At 35.7% G+C, this 23,050-nt stretch overlaps 2 long non-coding RNA genes across 10 annotated transcripts in view; one reads left to right on the plus strand and one right to left on the minus strand.

Moving 5' to 3' along the window:
- LOC123617697 (uncharacterized) overlaps positions 1-23,050 on the plus strand; it is a 549,026-nt gene that overhangs the window by 496,975 nt on the left and 29,001 nt on the right. For 4 of the 6 annotated variants that reach the window (XR_012510260.1, XR_012510255.1, XR_012510259.1 and 1 more), the window contains one exon: positions 12,864-15,889. This is a non-coding gene — a long non-coding RNA (uncharacterized LOC123617697). The remainder of the gene's footprint in view (positions 1-12,863; positions 15,890-23,050) is intronic. The other 2 variants (XR_012510256.1, XR_012510257.1) reach the window with 2 other exon arrangements.
- LOC105071299 (uncharacterized) overlaps positions 1-23,050 on the minus strand; it is a 137,827-nt gene that overhangs the window by 17,999 nt on the left and 96,778 nt on the right. For 2 of the 4 annotated variants that reach the window (XR_012510263.1, XR_012510262.1), the window contains exon 3: positions 13,608-13,713. The exons of the other annotated variants lie outside the window; for them this stretch is intronic. This is a non-coding gene — a long non-coding RNA (uncharacterized LOC105071299). The remainder of the gene's footprint in view (positions 1-13,607; positions 13,714-23,050) is intronic. 4 annotated transcript variants of the gene reach the window in all.

A 23,050-nucleotide genomic window follows, 5' to 3' on the forward strand; every position in this document is an offset into this window, starting at 1 on the left:
AGGCAGAGGCAGTGATTTCATAGGAACCTGGGCTAGCACTACCTGCTGGTTTTGGAGGGTATCCTGGGGACGTAGGGGATGGCTGTGGCTCAACCAGGGGATATAAAAACTGGTGCCTAACATTCTGGGAGTGTTCATCTCCATGAGCTTTCCTGGAGGCTGACATCTTGATTGGATCATTAGCACCAAGACCTAGCCCCACCCAATAGCCTGTAGGGAAGCCTCAGGCCAAACAACACACAGGGTGGGAACACAGCCACACCCATCAGCAGAATTCCTGAGCCACAAAGGCCTCTAGACACAGACTACCCACCAGAGGTCCAGAACCAAGCTTCACCCAACTGTGGGCAGGCACTGGCTCCTCCTGCCAGGGAATCTGCATAAGCCTCTAGTCCTGCCTCATCCAGCAGGGGGCAGATACTAGAAATAAAACAATCCCAAAGCCTGTGGGAGGAATCCACAAACACAAGCCAGACTCTACACTGGGACAGGCTGGACCTTGTCCCTTGGGTAATACGAGAGGAGTGTACTGCTGGAATGCATAGGACATCTCCCACAGAGGGCCACTTCTCCAAGGTCGAGAAATGTAACCACTTACCTAAAAATAAAAATAGAAAGATAGATGATATGAGGTGGCAAAGGAATATCTTCCAGGCCAAGGCATAAGATAAAATCCCAGAAGAAATAACTGATGAGGAGATAGGCAGTTTATCTGAAAAAGTTTAAAGTAATGAAGGCAAAGATGTTCAGAGAACTCCAGAGGAGTATAGATGCAGAGAGCAAAGTTTTTAGGAAAGAGTTGGAAAATATAAAGGGTACCCAAACAGAGTTAAAGAATAAAATCACTGAAATGAATAACACACTAGAAGGAAACAAGAATAGACTAAATAAGGCAGAAGAATGGATCAATGAGCTAAAAGACAGATTAGTGGAAATCACTACTGCAGAACACACAACAAAAAGAAGGAAAAGAAATGAGGATAGTTTAAGAGGACTCTGGGACAACATGAAGCACACTAACATTTGCATTATAGGGGTCCCAGAAAGAGAAGAGAGAAAGGACCTGAGAAAATTTTTGGAGCAATAATCACTGAAAACTTCCCCAACTTGAGAAAGGAAACAGTTACCCAAGTCCAGGAAGTGCAGAGAGTTCTACACAGGATCAATCCAGAGAGGAACACACCAAGGCACATAGTAATCAAATTCACAAAAATTAAGGATAAGGAGAAAATATTAAAATTAGCAAGAAAAAAGCAACAAATAACATAGAAGGGAACTCCCATAAGGTTATCAGATGATTTTTTTCAGCAGAAACTCTACAGGCCAGAAGGGAGTGACAAGACATATTTAAAGTGATGAAAGGGAAAAACCTACAACCAGAAAACTCTATCCAGCAAGGCTCTCGTTCAGATTTGATGGAGAAATCCAAAGCTTCACAGATAAACAAAAGCTAAAAGAATTCAGCACCACCAAGCCAGGTTTACAACAAATATTAAAGGAACTTCTCTAGTCATCAAACCATAAGAAAAGAGAACAAAAAGAAGAAAGGTGGGTAGGGGGAAGACTTACAAAAGATTGCTTTGGTAATTTGGGGTCTTTTATGATTCCATATAAATTACAGAATTGTTTGTTCTAGTCCTGTGAAGAATGCCATGAGTACTTTGAGAGGAGTTGCATTGGATCTGTAGATTGCTTTGGGTAGTATGGCCATTTTTACAACGTTGATACTTCTAATCCAAGAGCACCCACCTTTCCATTTCTTTGTATCATCTTCAATTTCCTTCATCAGTGTTTTACGGTTTTCAGATTGTAGGTAACCTCCTTGGTTAAGTTTATTTCTAGGTATTTTGTTCTTTTTAATGCAATGGAAATGTTTATGCCAGTTATAAAATTCTAGTTTTTGAAGTGGAAAAAAAAGTGAATGAAGGCTGCAAATGGCAAAATATCCTTCTTACTTATGGGTGAGTTGTATTCCATTACATATATATGCTGCATCTTCTTTATCCATTCATCTGTTGACGTGCACTTAGGATGCTTCCATCTCTTAGCAATTATAAATAATGTTGCTGTTAATAGAGAGGTGTATGTCTGTTTTTGAATTAATTCTTATTTTGTGGTTGGCTTTATTCCTTTGGTAATTAAGTTTAAAAAGCTAAAGCTCTAAATGTTCTTAGAAACAATGAATAGTACATATACATAAATTAAAAAAAATATGTGGAGTATATTGTGTATATGTATTTACATGCAGTACATTGTATTGTATGACCAATAATGAGATTGAATCAATAATTTAAAAACTCCCAACTAACAAAAGTCCAGGATCGGTTGGCTTCACAGGTGAATTCTAACAAACATTTAGAGAAGAGTCAACACGCTTCTGAAACTTTCCCCCAAAACTTAAGAGGAACACTTGTGAACTCATTCTGGGAGGCCAGCATCACCCTGATACCAAAACCAGACAAATATATCACAAAAATAGACACTTAAAGGCCAATATCACTGATCAACAGAGATGCAGAAATTCTCAACAAAGTATTAGCAAACTGAATCCAACAATACATTGAAAGGATCATACACCATGATCAAGTGGGACTTATCCCAGGGTTGCAAGGATTCTTCAGTATCCACAAATCAATGTGATACACCGCATTACCAAATTGGAGAATAAAATCCGTATGATCATCTCAGTAGAGGCAGAAAAAGCTTTTGATAAACTTCAACATCCATTTATGATAAAAACTCTCCAGAAAGCAGGCATAGAGGGAACATACCTCAACATAAGAAAGGCCATATGTAACAAACCACAAACCCACAGCTAACATCATACTCAACTGTGAAAAGCTGAAAGAATTCCCTCTGAGATCAGGAAAAAGATACAAAGATGCCCACTCTCATTTTTAGTCAGCATTGTTTTAGAAGTCAGACACAAATCAGAGAAGAGAAAGAAATGAAAGGCATCCAAGTTGGAAAGGAAGAAGTAAAACTGTCATTGTTTGCAGATGACATGATACTATACATAGAAAACCCTAAAGATGCTACCAGAAAACTACTAGAGCTCATCCAATGAATTTGGTAAAACAGTAGGATACGAAATTAATATACAGAAACCTATTGCATTCCTATACACTAACAATAAACTATCAGAAAGGGAAATTGAGGAAACAATCCCTTTTGCCATTGCATCAAAAAGTATAAAATACCTAGGAATAAACCTATGTAAGGAGGTAAAAATCAGTACTCAGAAAACTGTAAGACACTGATCAAAGAAACTGAAGATGACAAAAACAGATGGAAAGATATACCATGTTCTAGCATTGGAAGAATAAATATTGTTAATATGACCATACTTCCCAAGGAAGTCTACAGATTCAGTGCAGTCTCTATCAAAATACCAATGGCTTTTTCCCACAGAACTAGAATAATTTTAAAATTGAAAACACAAATATGGAACATAAATATGGAAACACAAAAGACCCCAAATAGCCAAAACAATCTTGAGAAAGAAGAATAGAGCAGGAGGAATCCTGCTTCCTGATTAACACTTAACCAAACTACAGACACCAAAACATTTTGGTATTGGGAAAAAACAGACACACAGATCAATGGAACAGAGTAGAGAGTCCAGAAATAAACCCATACACTTTTGGTTGATTAATCTATGATAAAGGATGCAAGAATATACAATGGATTAAAGACAGTCTCTTCAGTAAATGGTGCTGGGAAAACTGGACAGCTACATGTCCAAAAGACTGAAATTAGAACATTCTCTAACACCATATAGAAAAATAAACTCAAAAAGGATGAAAGACCTAAATGTAAGACCAGATAATATAAAGCTCCTAGAGGAAAACATAGGCAGAACACTCTTTGACATAAATAGCAGCAGTAATTTTTGAATCCCATTCCTAAAGTAAAGGAAATAAAAGCAAAAATAAACAAATGGGACCCAATTAAACTTAAAAGCTTTTGCACAGCAAATGAACCATCTACAAAACAGAAAGATATCCTCCTGAATGGGAGAAAATACTGCAAATGACATGATCCAAAAGCAGTTAATATCCAGCATATAAAAACAGCTCATACAACTCAACATCAAAAAACAAACAACCTGATTTTAAAATGGGCAGAAGGAATAAATAGACATTTTTCCAAAAGAGGAAATTCAGTTGGCCAACAGGCACATAAAGAGATGCTCAAGATCACTAATCATCAGGGATATACAAATGAAAACCACAATGAAATATCACTTCACACCTGTCAGAAAGGCTATCATCAAAAAGAACACAAATAACAAATGTTGAGGATGTGGAGAAAAGGGAACCCTTGTACATTGTTAGTGGGAATGTAAACTGGTGCAGCTACTGTGGAAAACTGTATGAAAGTTTCTCAAAATTAAAAACAGAACTACCATATGACCCAGCAACTTCACCCCTGGTTATATATCTGAAAAAAAACCCCACTAATTTGAAAAGATATATGCACCCCAATGTTCATAATGGCATTATTTACAGTTGCCAAGATAATGGAAGCAACCTAAGTGTCCATCAGCAAATGAACGGATAAAGAAGATGTGGTATATACAATGGAATACTACTCAATCATAAAAAATGAAGTTTTGCCATTTGCAGCAACATTGGTGGACTTCGAGGACATTATGCTAAGCAAAATAAGTCACACAGAGAAAGATAAATATTGTTTGATATCACTTATATGTGGAATATTAAAAATAGAACAAACTAGTGAATAAAACAAAAAAGAAGCTGATATACAGAAACAGAGAACAAACCAGTGGTTACCAGAAGGTGAGTGAAGGGGGGAAGGGCAACATAAGAGTAGGCAGAAAACAGGGTTATTATGGGATTATATAACATCATGTATGTGAATCTTGTGAAAATTGTAAAGCACGATTGAATTTACAGAATCTTTTATTCAATAAAAAAAATTTTAAAAGATATACAATTACTAAGGATGTAATCTATTACATGATTAATATTATTAACTATGTGGTCTGTTACATGTCAAAGTTCTTAAAAGAGTAAATCCTAAGAATTCTCATAAAAAAAGAAGTTATTTATTTCTTCCTCTTCTGCTAAGACTCCATTCACTATGCAGATAAATCACTAATATTGAGGACATTATTTTATGTCTAAATATTTATTGAAGGTTTACTATGTACAATATCTTACTCAGTTAGTGTTCGTTAAACTGAAAAAATTAAAGCAGACACAAATAAATGGTTAGATAGATCATCTTCATGGATTGGAAGACTAAGTATCTTTAAGATGTTAGTTCCCCCCAGGCTGAGCTAAAGATTTAAAATAATAATCTCATTCAAAACTCCCAGCTAGAATTTGTTTTAGATATTGTCAATAAAATTCTAAAATGTATATGAAAATTCAAGCACCCTAGAACAACCAAAGCAATTTTCACAAAGGAATAAAATTGAGCAAACTATACATACTTGATTCAAAACTTACGATAATGCCACAGAAATTGAGTCAATGTGGTATTGACTTAAGAATAGACAAATAGATAAAAATAACAATCTGTAGTGTAGAAATTGACTCATCTCTATATAGTCGATTAAACTTTTACAAAACATCACAGAAATTGAATAGGGAAAAGAAAGTCTTTTAAGCAAATTGTTCTGGGAAACCTGGGTATCCATAAGGAAAAAAAAAATCAACCACTATCTCTATGTCATATCACATACAAAATAATTTCAGCATAAAACTAGAATCATAAAGCTTCTGGAATTAACACAGAATAACATCACCATGAGTTGGAGACAGCAAAGATTTCTTACATAGGTCGCAGAAAACAACCATAGGAAGAAAATCTTGTGAAACTGAACTTTATCAAAATTAAAAGCTTCTTCCCATTGAAAACTACCTTTAAGAAAATCAGTCAAGTCATAGAGGGGTAGGAGGAAAGTAGTCAAAATACAAGTATCTGGCCCGATGCTCCACTCCCAGCATCCTATGCAATCACAGCTCACACAGGGACTCCCCTTGAGCTCATGGCTATACTGGATTGGTTAGGGGGAGGGGGTTGTTTCTGGGGCCCACAGGGCTGAAATAATCAAAGAGACAGTTCTTGACAGGCTACCACACCCACGGTACTGTACTGAAACACTCCCAATCTTCCTATGAAAAAGGACTACTTACTTGTCCTGGAGCTTCAGACTGAGGGGCAGGTTTCAAGCTTGCCACCTATTTAGGGGCTAAGGACGTGCTCTCAGGGAACACAGGCTGGGAGATACCATCTTTGCCCTCTTACCTGGACCTGCTACAGCTTGCTGGTATCTCACAGAAAGGACTGAATGTACCTGCCTGGAGCCCCCAAATTTGCAACTGTCACTAAGGGAACACCTCAGGTCACTTGGTCTGGAGGCCAGCAAGGCCTACAGTTGCAGTCCCACAGGTATATAGATATATAAATATATACGTATTTATGTATCTCCCATATATATCTCACATATCACATATCACATGTGATATAGCTTCCAACTAGCTAAAACTAGGTGCTTACTGAGATCCTTCCCTCTGGAACACCTACTACACCCTCAACAACTGGGATCTATCTATAAAAAAAATCAGGCTGCTTAGACAATCACAAAGGTTCCAGAGACAACCAAGAGCTAGGGCAAGGTTGAACAGTAAGGTTTATGTCTTACACAAGGTCACACCTTCAAGACTGGGAGAGATAGCTCTTTGACCTAGTACATAGAAACCAATACAGAGAATCAAGCAAAATGAAGAGACAGAGGAATGTGTTTTAAACAAAAAAAGATAAAACCCCAGGAAAAACCTTAATGAATTGGAGATAACTAATTTATCTGATAAAGAGTTCAAAGTAACGATCATCAAATGCTCACTAAAATCAAGAGAAGAACTGATGAACACAACAAGAACTTCAACAAAGAGACAGAAAATATAAAAGAGTACCAAACCAAAGTCACAAAGCTGAAGAATACAATAACTGAACTGAAAAATACACTAGAGGGGTTCAAAAGCAGACTAGATGAAGCAGGAGAAAGAATCCATGATCTGAAAGAACACTGGAACTCACCCAAACAGAGCAGCAAGAAGAAAAAAGAATTTTTAAAAAATGAAGATAGCTCAGGGGATCTATGCAACAACATCAAGCAGGATATCATTCATATTACAGGGGTCCTAGAAGAAGAGAGAGGGAAGAGGATAGAAAACTTATTTGAAGAAACAATGACTCAACATTCCTTGTAGGTCCTCTATCTCAGTGGACAGAATTTGATAATATATTTATGTGTACAAACTCACATACACAGAAGTATCTACAACTGTTTCTCTATCCAGCTGTATATACACTAAGCTAAACATGAGTTCACATTGATGTTTCCAACTCTAATTAAGAACCACAGAGTTCATTCTAATCTCCCTCTCTTATCTGTAACTTCCCTCTCCAGTAGTGAGAAACCTGACTCCCAATACCCACCAACCACTTCTTTTTCAAGTATATACACATATAAAGCAGTTTCAGAACTGTCAACCAGTATCCCATTACCAACTTGAGTATAGTGTTTATGTATCTTTCATCTTTATCCTTAGTTTCTAGTAAACCACAATTTTCCAGACTTAGCATGCCTCTCACCTCCCACCTCCATGTTCAGTGCAGTTATGTCATTTATTTGTAAGAAGGTTAGGTTATCACAGTCTGGATTCTGTTCTGGAATTGATTTTTTTTTTCACTTTGCATACATCAGTGTTCACTCTTTGTGATTAACAGTTCTGTAAGTTTTGACAAATGTATTCACCACACCAGTACCATTCAAAATAGTTCTTTCCCTTGAAAAGTTCCTCTGTGCATCTCCTTTATAGTCAACCACTTTTCCAGCCAACAATCCCTGTCAACCACTGATTTGTTTTACGTCCTTATAGTTTTCCCTTTTCCAGAATGTCACGTGAATGGATCATAAAATATAAACTTTTTTGGATCTGGCTCCTTTCACTTATAATATGTATCTAAGATTCATCCACATTGTCCTGTGAATCAATAACTTGTAACTTTTTATTATTGAGTAATATTCCAATGCACTGATGTACCAGTCATCCAGTCCCCTGCTGAGGACATCTAGGTTGCTTCCAAGTTCTAAAGTTTTAGTTTTAACGATGAATAAAGCTGCTATAAACATTTATGTGCAAATTTATACATGAACACGAGTTTTCCATTTTTTGTGTGAGTTAATGGTTTCTATGGTAAGTCTAACTTTGTAAGAAACTGTAAGACTGCCTTTCAAAGTGGCTATACCATTTTGCAATCTTACCAGCAATGAATGAAAATTTCTGTTCTACATCTTTGCCAGCATTTGCTATCATCAATAATACTAGATTTTAGCCATTCTAAAAGTGTATTGTGGTATCTCATTGTGGTTTTAATATGCATTTCCTTAATGACAAGCAATGTTTAGGATCTTTTCGTTTACTTGCCATCTGTATATATTCTTCAGTGAGGCATATGTTCGGATATTTTGTGCTTTTTAATTGAGCTGCTTATTTTCTTATTATTAAATTGAGTTCTTTATTTAAAAAAAATAATGACTGAAAACTACTTCCCTAACTTGGGGAAGGAAACAGACATCCAAACCCAGGAAGCCAAGAGAGACATTATCAAACAAGATGAACACAAAGAGACCCACACCAAGACACATTATAATTAAAATGTCAAAAGTTAAAGTGTATCTCTTTGTGAGAGAATCTTAAAAGTAGCAAGAGAAAAATAACTTGTTACATACAAGGGAAACTCCAATAAGATTACGAACTGATTTCTTAGGAGAAACTTCACAGGCTAGAAGGGAGCAGGATTTAAAGTGCTGAATGGAAAAAACCTTCAAGCAAGAACTCTGTACCCAACAAGGTTAACATTAAGAATTGAAGAAGAAGTAAAGAGCTTTCAATACAAACAAAAACTAAAGGAGTTCATCACCACTCAAACAGTCTTGAAATAAATGTCATAGAGACTTCTTTAAGCTGGAAAGGAAGGGCACTAATTAGTAACAAGAAAACATAGAAATAAAAATCTCATGTGTAAAGGTAAATATATTGTAAAGGAATTAGATCAAGTATTTATAAAGCTAGTATGAAGGTTAAAAGACAAAAGAACTGAAAATAACTAACTACAATAATTAAATAAGGGATACACACAATTAAAAATGTAAAATACGACATCAAAAACACAAAACAGGAGAGGTAGATATACAATGATACACTACTCGGTCATAAAAAGAATGAAATTTTGCCATTTGAAACAATATTGATGGACCTGGAGAATATTATGCTTAGTGAAATTCTCAGAAAGACAAATATTGGTGGATTTTACTGATATGTGGAATATAAAAAATGAAATAAACAAAATGCATAGATGAAGAGAACAGATTGGTGGTTGCCAGAGGTGAAGGAAGTGTTGGGAGAAATGTGAATGGGATCTAGAGTTACAAACTTCTAGTTATAAAATAATTAAGTCATGGGGATATAATGTACAGCATGGTGACTATAGTCAATAATATTGTATTGTAAATTTGAAAGGTGCTAAGAAAGTAAATCTTAAGAGTTCTCATTATGAGAAAACTTTTTTTTATCTTTGTATGACAACAGAGGGTAAACAGACTTATTTTGGTGATCATTTCACAATGCATACAAATTATTATGTTGTACACTTGAAACTAATACAGTGTTTTTTCCCAATTATATTTCAATTAAAAAAATTTTAAATGTACATAGCAAAAAATATGCAAGCTATCATTTCCTTTGAAAAACTATGATACAAATATTTGGCATATACATGTAATTTATAAAGAACATCTATAATTAAATAAAAAAAGATATGGAATACAATTTCTTAAAATTTGGCAGAAGGATATCCACATCCAGAAGAATGAAACTGAACTCCAATCTTACACCACTCACAAAAATTAACTAGAAATGGATAAAGTACTTACATGTAAAGCCTAAAACAATGAAATTCCTAAGAAAACAGAGGGAACCTCCTTGACATTTGTCTTGGCAATGAAATTTTGAATATGACACCAAAGCACAAGCAATAAAAGGAAAAGTCAAGTGGGACTACACCAAAGTAAAAAGTTCCTCTACAGAAAAAGAAACAATCAACAACATGAAAAGGCAGTCTATAGAAGGGGAGAAAGTATTTGCAAGTCATTTACCTGTTAAGAGGTTAATATCCAGAAAATACAAGGAGCTCATACAAATCAACAGCAAAAAAGCCAAATAATCTCATTAAAAATCAGGCAAAGGACCTGAGCAGACATTTTTCCAAAGAAAACATACAAAGGCCAACAGGTACAAGGGAAGGCACTCAGCATCACTCATTATCAGGGGGATGTAAATCAAACCCACAGTGAGGCATCACCTCACACCTGTTAGAATGCCTGTTATCACAAAGACAAGATCTAACGAGTGCTGAGGAAAATGTGGAGAAAAGGGAACTCTTTTGCAGTATTGGTGGCAAGGTACATTGGTACAACCACTATGGAAAACAGTATGGAGAGTCCCCCCCAAAATAGAAATAGAATTACCATATGATCCTACTTCTGGGCATATATCTAAAGGACAAGACATCACTATCTCAGAGAGATACTTGCACTCTCTTGCTCACTCATCGCACTATTAATCACAACAGCCAATAAATGGAAATAAAGTAAGTGTTCCTGCAAGGGATAAATGGCTAAAGAAAATGTTTATATATTTATATATATACACACACACATACACACACACACATATATATATATATACACACGTAACATATACCTATAGTTAATAGAATACATATTTTTAATACTTTACCTATTTACATATGTATAAATACACACATGTAAAATATACCTATATTTAATAGAATACACATTTTATATATTATACATTCACCTATATATAATATATATACATATATATAATCCAGCCATCAAAAATAAATCTTGTCACTTACAACAACATGGATGGACCTTGAGTGCATTATGTTAAGTGAGATGTCAGACAGAAAAGGGCAAATACTATATGATCTCACTTACATATGGAATCTAAAGAACAGAACTCAGAGAGAATAGATTTTTTGTTTCCAGGGGCTGGTGGGTGGGTGAAATGGGGAGATGTTAGCCAATGGTACAAACTTTCAGCTAAAAGATGAATAAATTCTGGGGGTCAAATGTACAGTACTGTGACTATAGTTAACAATACTGTGTTGTATACTTAATTGCTAAGAAAGTAGATTTTAAATGTTCTCACCATAACAAAAATTGGTAATAATGTGAGGTGATGGTGATGTGTGTTAACTAACTTTATTGTGGTAATCATTTTGCAATGTATATGTATATCAAATTATCACGTTGTACACTTTAAACTTACACAATGGTATATGTCAATTATATCTGAAGAAGGAAAAAATTTTAATTCAGTGAAGACCTCAAATACTTCAAAAAGGAAGATAAATGAAGAGCTGATAAGGACATGATGAAATATTCAACATCATTAGTCATCAGGAAACTTCAAATTAAAACTTCAATGAGATACCATTTCACACTCACCAAAACAGCTGAAATTAAAATGACTGGCATGGCAAAAGTTAAAAATGTGGAGAAGCAGGAATTTTCATATGTGACTGACGAGAGAATAAAATGGTAAATGTCTTTGGAAAAAGATTAGGTACTTTCTTATAAACATCCCCGTACCCTATGGCCCAGCAATTCCACTCCTAGCTAATCACCATAGAGAAATGAAAATACATGTTCCCTTGGCTCCCACGGTAAAATGCATCATCAAAAATGGTATTAGTGAAACCCGCCTTTGGTTTGCCTGAGATTGAAACACGTTTTAAAACACTCCCTTTTCAAAATAAACTTTAACTTCAGGTAAGTATTAAATAATTTCTTGTGCATTGGGAGATTATTTCTGACTGAGTCATCAAAGTTTTAAAGACTGAATTTTTTCCAAGTAATTTTTCATGGCTTTCATTCCATTTAACCAACATCATTTAAAGTCTCCTATGTACAATCTTTTGTATCAGAGTTCTAGTGATATAAGTGATAATTTTTTTTTATCAGCCTTCACTGCACCCATAACATACTTGGGCAGGTGAATGCATAAATATCTCATCTAAAGTAGACAATGATAAATGCTATGATGGAACTAGAACAAATTTGCTATACTATAGCTGTGAAAACAAGATTAATTTGAGAATATAGGGAAATTTCTCTTAGACAATATGGAGTTTGAATTGAACTTTGACAGGCAGATATGGAGATGAAAATAAAAGGCAATCACTCAAAACTTACTCCAGTGCTGTCTTAATTTCTTAAAGCTTTGAGTCTAATTATTTAGTAAATATTGAATGAATTCACTGAATCGATATTAAATCAGCAAATATTTACTAAGTACCTAGTATGTCAAATCTGACAACTGGCATACTAAGTACTTAGTAAGTACTGACACACTTCTTCCTGTTACCACTACAACAACCCTAGTCCAAGACACCAATGGGCTCCAACCTGGACTGAATGACTTCCTAAGTGACTTCCCCTTCTTTGAACTTCCTCTGACACATTCTTTTCCCAGCAGAATGATCTTTTAAAAACCTACTAGGAACACATCATAAGACTTTAAGATGATACTCGCTCTTGGAGTGTTCTTTCCCTGCTTTTGTATGGCTGTGTCCTTCTAAATACTTCGAATCTTACCTAGTGTTCACATCCTCAGTGCATCCTCTCCCTGACAGCTCTATCTGATTTGGTCTTCCCAACTCAAAACACATCTTTACCATAGCACCATTTCCATTTTTAATTTGTACTTAAATACTGATCTATTTCTATATTTTAGGTCTCCTCAGCAAGACTGTTGGCTCCTCAAGGGCAGCGACTTTGCTTTTTCCGCCACCCAGTGTATACCTAGCATCTAGCTATGGAGTCAATACACGGAAGACACTGACTAAATACGTGTGTAATGCTGTATTGTGGGCAAAATCAGACATGATCCCTGACTTCATGGAATTAACAGCCTAGTGAGAGAGGCAGATATTAATCAAATAATCATAGAAGTAAATGGAAAATTATAAATTGGTAAGTGCTTGAAATAGAGCACATGATTTTATAAGAACATATTATAGAAGGATGAGACCTCCCTAGAAGAATTCAGGAAAGACTTTCCTAGGGAGGGTACAGTGAGATCTGACAGTTAAGAGTTACTAGGAGAGAAGTGGTAAGAAGTACCTTTCAGTAAGTGAGAACGCCTTGTGAAAAAGCTTTGCTGTGAGATTGAATATTATGGGTTGGAGCAATAGCTCTGAACTAGGGGACATATGGCAAGGTCTGGAGATACTGGATTGTCATAACTGAGGAAGGATGTACTACTGGCATCTAGTGCATAGAGTTCAGAGACGCTGCTAAATATTCTATAAAGAACTCTCCACCGTAAAGAGTTACCCAACCAAAATGTCAATAGTGCCAAAGCTGAGAAACCCTGGGTTAGAGTATTCCTTCTCCAACAGTCTCCATAAGAGATGTATTTTACAACATAATCCAGTAAACAAACACATAAAGAGCATGTACATAAGATGATATTTACCCTTTTGCTTGTGATGTTCATTCTTCTCTATTCTGTTCTGTTTTATATTTTTCAATGCTGGTCTCAATTCACTAAATTTGTTTCATGATACACGTTCAGTCTCAACCTGCAGTGAGAAAAGTCCTATGTTGAAGGCCCGAAAGAGGGTGACCAGCTGGGACTCAGGAACAAAGGGGAAGACTGGGAAGTGGCAGAAATGGTGAGGTAGGCAGGGCTAAGGCTCTTCATGGGCTCACAGGCCATGTTAAAGATTTTTGTTTTTATTCTAAGAGTAACAGGAAGACACTGAAAGATTATGAGCAGAGGGATGACGTAATTAGATTTTTATTATAGTATACAGCAGGACTGTCCAACAGTAATAGAATGCATGCCACATGTCTAATATTAAATTTTCTAGTATCCTCATCTTTTTTAAAAAGTGAAAAGAAGTGGGTAAAATTAATTTTAATCCTATGTTTTATTTAACCCAATAGATCATTTCAACCTGCAATCACGATGTATATCACATGGTACTTGTATCATGCAGTTAACAGTCTCTTAGTTACTGAGTGTTCATGTTTATCAGTATGAAGGCATTAGTCTTTTCTCATTACCTTCCCCAAGCTTCCTTGGCAGGCAGTTTTTCCCTCTATGTATGTATATTTGTGAGCATGTGTTCTGTACTTAAAAATCTATCCATATTCTACCCATCAAATACAAAAAGGTACTGCATTTCTTTTCTTTGTGACCCATGTTAAAATCAGAGGTGAACTTTTGTCATGCAGATTTCCTGGTCGCTCTGGGCTCTGCCTCCGGAGCTGCAGTGCACCTAGCAGTCATTCTACCTCCAGGAGAAGGAGCGTTAAGAGTCTTGAATGGTCTTATGATCCTTCCTTTTGTTACATTTTAAAGCGTAAGTTCTTACCAGAAACTTTTCAAATGCAGTAGGAAACATCTTTTTAAAATGCTTGTTACAGAAATTATAGATTTCTTATATAAATGTAGATATTACATAAAGAAAAACGGGATGACACAATATAAATTGTTCTGAACCCTTCTTTTTGCGCTTAATAGCTATCACCATCTTTCTCCATTAATAAGGCATTCTTTGGCATCTGCTTGTATCAGAGTTGAAAATTCCTCATCCTTGGAAGTTCAGATGGCTTAAGAGGTTTTTTTTTCCTTCTATAAATAATGCTACAATAAACATTTATGTTAGTGTTTCTGCACTTGTTTTGTAATTTTTTTTTGCAGAGAAAAGAATTTCCATGTTAAAGTTTATGCAAATCAAGGGTCTTAATTTAGCCAAACTGCTTTGAGAGAGGTTATGCCCATTTCTACTTCTCCCAGCAGTTTAAAGCACTAGAGTGCCAAAACCACACCTCTGTCCAGTCAGACTCTTTGCCTCTGCCAATGTGATAGATGGGAGAACGTCATCTTACCTTTATATTAATTTGCACTTATTTTATTACTAGCGAGTCTAGATGAACTTTTTTCCCATGTATGTGTTGGTAATCTGTATTTCCATTCTTTTATTTCTGCATCATTTATGGATATCCTTAGTCCAGTTTTCTCAGAAAGGTCACCTTTTTGCCATCCATTCATAGCTGCTCTTAATATAAGAATATTAACTCTTAATAACAGATATTTTAAATATATTCCAGTTGGTCATGAACTAGGGGAAAGGGGGGTCTTTTGTGATATTGTGGTTTAACTTTTTATGTCCTCAAGTCTATCAGTCTTTTTATGTAGGTTCTGAATTGACATCACTGAGCAAGTCATTCTTCATCATAGTTTATAAAAACATCAGTTTTCTGTTATAAATTTTCTATTATATTTTATGGTTTTATTTTTAATATTTACATATTTAATCTACATAGGCTTAAGTCTGGTATAAAGTCAGATTGCTTTTCTACATGGTTAGCCAATTAGGACAACAAAGGTATAATTAGTTATTTGTTCAATGACCTGATTTTCCAACTTGATTATATAACAATATTCTACTCAATGAAATAACAAAGGATTGAATAAAAGGGGAAGATACCTTAACACAGAGCTAAAAATAGTAGAAAGATCTCTAAATACGGTACCTATGGCTAGTTTTTCTAAAACTTTGTGTTAGGCAATGTATATGCAATTGCCAAGTCTAGATTAAATATGAAATTAAACCATAAAATAAATTACTAAAGTTATTTCTTATCTTTCATTTATAATTTCTAGTTCCCTCAGCTTTCTCGAAACAAATTTTATGAAGCAGAGGAAATTGATTGGAAAGAAAATTTGCCAGTGTTAAGCTCGAGCAGGTAATTGTGTTTCTAACTTCAATGGTATCTTATTAATTTCCTTGAAATATTAGTCAAGGAAAGTCAAACATCAAAATTCTTCTCTTGATAAAGAAGTTCTCATTGTTGCTCTTAATAACTACACAAATTTGAATTAATGGAAACATTTTTAACTTTTTATGGAAATTAAAACATAAACAGAGGTACAAAGAGTAATATAATAAACCTGCTACACCTATCATCCTGCTTCAGCAATTTTTTTAAACTCTGGTGTTTACTTTAAAGATGAAACCATCATCACCTTAAAATAATGTAGAACATTTTCTTAAAACCTTCAAATATTCATCATTGTTCACAGGTTCTTAATTATTTTCTTTTCCTGTTTTTAAGTTTCCTACTTGATCTGCGATTCAAATAAGGTGCATACATTGCAGTTCTTTGATATATGTCTCGTCTATTTATGGATTCTCCTTCAATACCCTGGGTTTTTATCTTTGCATTTTTGTTGTTGTTATGAAAGAAACTGGCTCTTTTGCCATATAGGATTCCCCTACAGTCTGAATTTTGTTGATTGCATCGCTATGATGAGACGCGGAAGACTCAGATTTAAATTTTTGTATGTGGCATGATTATTTTATAGGTGGTTTTGTCTTTTTCCATGGGGAGATGCATGCTGTTCTCTCTCATTTTTTAAAATATTAATAGCCACTGATTATCATTACCAATTCAATACTGGTAATATTCTAACCCTACTATTTCTTCTTCATTTATTATCTAGAATACATAAATAAAGAGAAACTTGGTTTCATTAACTATTTGGGTACTTTAAGGTACAGCTTATACAGGAAAGTTAGAGTAAATAGTTGTATGTTTCTCTTGCTTTACTAGTATTTAAAGTAATGAGCTAATTTCTAACATCCAGAAATCACAATTAATTCTGATCTTTGAATATATAACATTTTAAACATTTCCATTCCAATTGATTGTCCCATCTTTGTCCAGTGGGCGCTAATTCAGGTTAAGGACCAAGTCCTTTTGAGTAGAGCCTGTTTGGGAGGTTCTTTTTTATCAGGTACAAGATGTGCCAATTTCCCTTGTACATTTCCTAAACCAGGTCCAAAACTCAGTCATTTCCCTAAAATTCCGGTTCCTTTAGGTGGAAAATGATATTTCAGGATTCCAGTCTGGTCAACTGAGTTGACCATTGTTTCTTGGCTTTTTCAGATAACCAATTTAGATACTCTAGGAAATATCTATTTTATTAGTCTTGGTTCAGCTCCTTTGATGACCTTTACCAGATATTAAAATATACAGTTATAATAATTAAAGCAGTATGGTACCAGCACAGAGTGGATGGCATAAGGGGACATAATAGAAAGTCTAAAAATAGATCCATGTGTTGTAAGAATTTAATATAGATAGTTTTAAATTTTCATGCAACACATTTTTCTGTACTTTGTGCACTGAGATCCCTAAGGTACTCTGCATGAGCCAAATTGGGTTTTTATATATATATGCTAATTACCAAACATTTTGATCTAGAGAATATCCCTAGCTCATATTGCACACATTGTCATCATGTTTGCTTGTGGAATTTTGGATGTTTAGAATGCTTTTTTAAATTGTCCTTAGGCGACTGTAATGGCGTGAAAATAGAAACCTGGAGGTGCTGATGTTAGTGAAATTAGTCATAATATATTTAAGATTTAATTGTAAATGATCAGATAAGCCAGAAGTGTCACATCTTTATTCTCTATGGCATGTTTATTGGGCTTAAGCTCATCAGTTGTCTGTTTGGTTGTTGAGTTAGTATAGGAAGTTAGATTTAATATAAGGGTCCTTGTAAGTAAAAGAGGGAAGCAGGAGAGGCAGTGTTAGAGTGATATAGCATGAAAAAGACTCAGATGGTCATTGCTGGCTTTGAAGACAGAAGGGGCCACGAGCCAAGGAATGTGAGCAGCCTCTAAAACCTGGAAAAGGAGGGCAAAGGGAACACAGCCCTGCCCACCCCTTGATTATAGCCCAGTGAGACAGCATCAGATTTCTAACCTCCAGAACTGATATTTAATAAATGTGAGTTGTTCTAAGCCAATAACTTTGTGGTAATTTGTTATATCAGCCATTGAAAACTAACACACCATGGAGGTCTTTTAAAGCATTCCACAAGTAATACATTTGGAACATTGTATTAAATTATGCTTTGAATTTGAGTTGAGTTATTCATTTATTAACAGTGGCCCCCAAAATCCAGGCAAGAAGTGAAGTTGACACGGGCAAAACTGTAATTTTATCCTCAAAACCTTCCTATTTAATATCGATAGAGGGCCTACTACATGAAGTGTATGCACTTTAGGTGTATACACACACACACAGTCACAAAACTAAGTTTTCATAGTTTCCCAGTATTCTCTCCTGCACTCCACTCACTGGATTTTATGCTCTGGGCCTGTCTTCAGCTGCTTCTTGGCACCAAATTTATGTTTCTTACGTTTCATTCATCATCCACTCACTCAGGAAAATGTTTGCTGAATACCTTCAATGTTTTAAGAATGTGCTTCTCATTCCAGAGATTCAGGTATGTCCCCCTATATCTTGCCTTACTCACTTCGTTATGCAATGAGATTATGAGATCTACTGCCTTAGTTGCTGACATTTACGGAACTACATTGTATTTCTTGGATACGTTTTTAGCGAGGAAAACATTTGCAAAACACTCGACAGCCAATTGGACAACACTGAAGTGTTCCACCGAAGTACTGATGTGGTCGAAACATCATGACTGTCGTGTTGAGGAAGGATGAAAGACAAGACTGAAAGCAGGAGACCAGTCAAAAGGCTGTAGGAGACATCTAGTGAGAGACGCCTAGGATGGTGGCAGCAGGGTTGAAGAGAAGTGTGTGAATTCTAGGGAAATTTAGAAGTTAAAACTAACAGCAGTTGGTTGTGGGTTGGAGAGGGCAAGGAAAGGGGCGAGGGTGACTATAGGCAACTGTGTGGATAGTAGTGACAGGTACAGAGCTGGGGAACGTGAGAGGGGAAAAGATCTTCGTGCAGAAAGACGGTGAACTGAGATGGAGAAGAGGTTACCTGTCTAACGGGAACGGAGGGGTGATCCCTAATCAACAGTGACGTCATAACTGGCACTAGTGTCTGAAAGAGCTTCTATCCCTGGGGCTCAGAAATAATTCTGTGGTCTTTGTTGTCTAACTCAAAGGAATTATAAACAATAGACATTTTAAACCAGGATGGAGAATTTAAGACTAACCTGAAGAAAAGATCAGAGCAGGTAGAGAGTTCCTTTTGGAGGAAAAGGTGATTTGGGGAGTTTTTCATATCATACTCTGGAGTCAGAGACCCACCCCAGATGCCTGTGGGATAACCCTAGTGTACACTTACCCCTACATATGGGCCATAATGTATCCCTGGGAAAAGCAGTGACCTGAATTGTCTTTAATGAGCCACATGATTCAGACAAATGCAGACGGTTTTCTCTGAGCTATTCTGACTGCCTGCCTTCTCAGTGCATCAGTGACTGAAATCTCTTGTTCGGCTGGGGTTGTGCACACACGCCGAGAAGCAACCACTGAAGCCTACCCTGGAACCTGTAAGAATGAGGGCTGCTCAGGCAGCACAGGAGAATTACAGACAGTGGCATTCTGGGAAAAAGTAAAATTATGAACATTCTTTTGGTCACGCTGATTCATATCCTGAGATAGACTCATCTCAGATTGATCAATGAGGACTTCATCGTGAAAAAGTATGGTTTTTGAGCCTGTATTTGAAGATTCCTGAAAAGACCTAACACAGGGCTACTGGGTTTTCCCAAACATAAGCCATTCTGGAGAAACTGCAAAGGGAACAGAACTATTGATCTGAGGAAATAAATAACATAAAAATGGTGAGAAATCCCGGAGAGAATCAAGGCTGTTGTGAATTGGTCTGGGAGGAGTTGGGAATCCTCTTAGGGCCATGGCAGCCTGACAGCAGCAAGGAAGTACAGATTGGGACAGATAATTTTAAAGTTCTGCTTTTATCTCACCCTTCACTGCCTTGGGATAATCACTGCCAGCTCCTCTGCATCAGAAATCAGGAGTAACTACCAAGATCCAGACCCCTGGGTGTGAGTATTCTCAGAGCAGCCTTTTGAGGCTGAGAAGCTGATGTAGGCATCAGCTGACCAGTAACCCTTGGATATTCACTGATCCCACCTCTTCTCCACCAAATACCCAGGGCTTGAAATTTGCAACCCAAAGAGATTGCCACCTCATAGCACTGCTCCTACCTAAGAGTTTAGAAGTGAATGCCAACACAGAGCTGTTGCCCAGTGGGATGGAGCAGATTGGATTGATGTGAGGGATTCAGTGGTGCTAGGGCTTTAGGACTTATTCCTTGTATTCCTCCTTCTTGATTGTTGCCTGACGTTCAGTCCTTTCCTCCCATATAGTAGAGTTTTCAAACTGTGGGTGGTGTTGACCCATTCGGGATGATTAAATCAATATAGTGACTAATGACTTGTATTCTTCAATAACATGAAATTAACTAGAAGTTATCAGAGTGTACTGCTCATCATGAAGTAAATATCATCTTGTAATACATAGGAAATATCTTTACTAATATCATTTTGTAAATATATATCAAATGAGTTATGAGGTAACATGTATTTTTTACTGCAGAATAAAGTCAAAAAAGTTTCAAAGCCCCTAAATGGCTGTTATACTCAGGAAAACACTACTTCATAGACAGCTGAGGGAATGCAAACTATAAAATAAAGGTAGTAAGTTGAACAACAGTAACTGTATGGAGAAGAACTGTTAGCATAGATAATCTAAACAAGCATAATGAATATTCTCAAATAGAGAATGGAGAGTATTGGTTTGTTTAGTAGTACAAAGAAGAAAACGGAACAAGGTGAAACATGAACAAATACCAGTTTGTAGAACATGTGAGCTGATACCAGATTGAGGAACATTCCCAAAGGCAGCAGGAAACAGTAATTATGGGACATATAAAGAAAGTAAGACCTGTGGAGATTAGAAATAGAAGCAAAAATATATGGATAATGGAAGCACTGGATGGATGTGTTTGAAAATACAGATGAAGAAGTGCATGATAAAATAAGGGAAATAAATTTGCCCAATTTAAAGAAGGATGAAAACTGAAAAGAAGTCTTTATGGAGCACAAAATAATACGTAAAATCCAATAACTCACTTTATTTTAGTAAAATTTAATAGCATCCAAAAAATTCTAAAAGCTTCCAAAATGAAAGAGCAAATAAATGTAAAAGAAATAAGAATCACTCTAAAAAGAAAGAAGCACGAAGATAATATAGTATTACTTCTAAGCTATGGAAGGAAAATGTCTGATTGTAAAATTCTGTATTTGCCAATATGTCATTTAAATCTGATGGGGATAAAATCCTTGCATGTATCAGACCTCATGAGGTTTGCCAGACAAAGTCCAACTTCAAACCCCTCTAAGGGAAAATACTCAAACAAGAATAGAGCTAAACCCAGGAGGATAATGAAAGATATTGGGAAGTAAATGTAGTCAAACCACTGTTTAAAATACATTGCTATCTTAAAAAAAGTAAGGACAACATAAATAAAAATACATCTAAAACAAGCTGGAACCAAAATTTCAGAAAAATCAACATGAGAGGAAACAATGCACAAGAGAATATTCATCTTTTGAAGGGAAGATGTAAATGTTCAAGAAATCAATATTAAATGAATAGTTTTTTTAGAAAACTACAGCTGACCAAAAATAACCGCAGTGGAGACAAAGAGTCTAAACAGATCATTTTCCACTGAAGTAATAAAAACAGTAGTTAATGAGATCCCAAACCACTAGGCCCAGTAGATTTCACAAGAGAAATTCTACCAGTTCTACTTTTATGGGACAATTATAACATGATCCCAAAACCTGACAAAGATCGCTCCATAAAAATACAGACTGACCTCATTTATAAATAATGCTGCAGAATTTTAACATAAATTATATATTAGCACTCATTAGAATGCAGCAACACATTGAAGCATGATTAATATGACTAAGCAGGGTTAACTCAAGGAATACAAGTGTGTTTTAACATTAGGAAACAGTCACTATAATTCATTATTATAATCAAGTAAAGAAGAAAAGTAATATCATCATCTCCATAGTCATAGAAAAGGCACTTGACAAAATTCAATATCCATTCATTTGAAAATCACCCAATAAAATAGGCATTAATGGAGATGTTCTTAACATGGTTTTATCTACCTACCTATCTACCTACATATCCGTTCATCCAAAAGCTGGTGTTCTTACTTAACAGGGAAACACTAGAGGCTGTCCTACAAAAGTCAGTAGACGAAAAGCCTAGTCACTTTTTCCCCTGCTGTTAAAAATTATATCAGTTACTCATCACTGCAATCAGACAAGAGTAAAAAGTATGTTACAACAAGGTATCACCTCACACCAGTCAGGATGGCCATCATTGAAGAGCCCACAAATGATAAATGCTAGAGAGGGTGTGGAGAAAAGGGAAGAACCCTGCTACACTTTTTGGTGGGATGCAGTTTGGTGCAGCCATTATGGAAAACAGTTCAGAAGTTCCTCAAAAAAGTAAAAATAGACTTACCATATGATCCAGCAATCACACTCCTGGGTATATATCTGGGGGGAACTAATTCAAAAAGATACATGCACCCCAATGTTCATAGCAGCACTATATACAATAGTCAAGACATAGAAGCAACCTAAATGTCCATTAACAGATGACTGGATAAAGAAGCTGTGGTATATTTATACAATGGAATACTACTCAGCCATAAAAAATAAAATAATGCCATTTGCAACAACATGGATGGACCCAGAGATCGTCATTCTATATGAAGTAAGCCAGAGAGAGAAAGAAAAATAACATGTATCATCGCTCATATGTGGAATCATAAATTTAAAAAAAAAAGGACACTAATGAACTCATCTAAAAAACAGAAATAAACTCGCAGACATAGTAAACAATCTTATGGTTACTGGGGGAAAGGGAGTGGGGAGGAATAAATGTGGGAGTTTGAGATTTGGCAAATGTTCACCACCATATATAAAAATAGATTTAAAAAACAAATTTCTTCTGTTTAGCACAAGGACCTATATATCTTGTGATAACCTTTAACAAAAAAAGAGTATGAAAACAAATA

This window comes from Camelus bactrianus, chromosome 11 (genome assembly GCF_048773025.1).
Source record: "Camelus bactrianus isolate YW-2024 breed Bactrian camel chromosome 11, ASM4877302v1, whole genome shotgun sequence".
In the NCBI taxonomy this organism is placed as follows: domain Eukaryota; kingdom Metazoa; phylum Chordata; class Mammalia; order Artiodactyla; family Camelidae; genus Camelus; species Camelus bactrianus.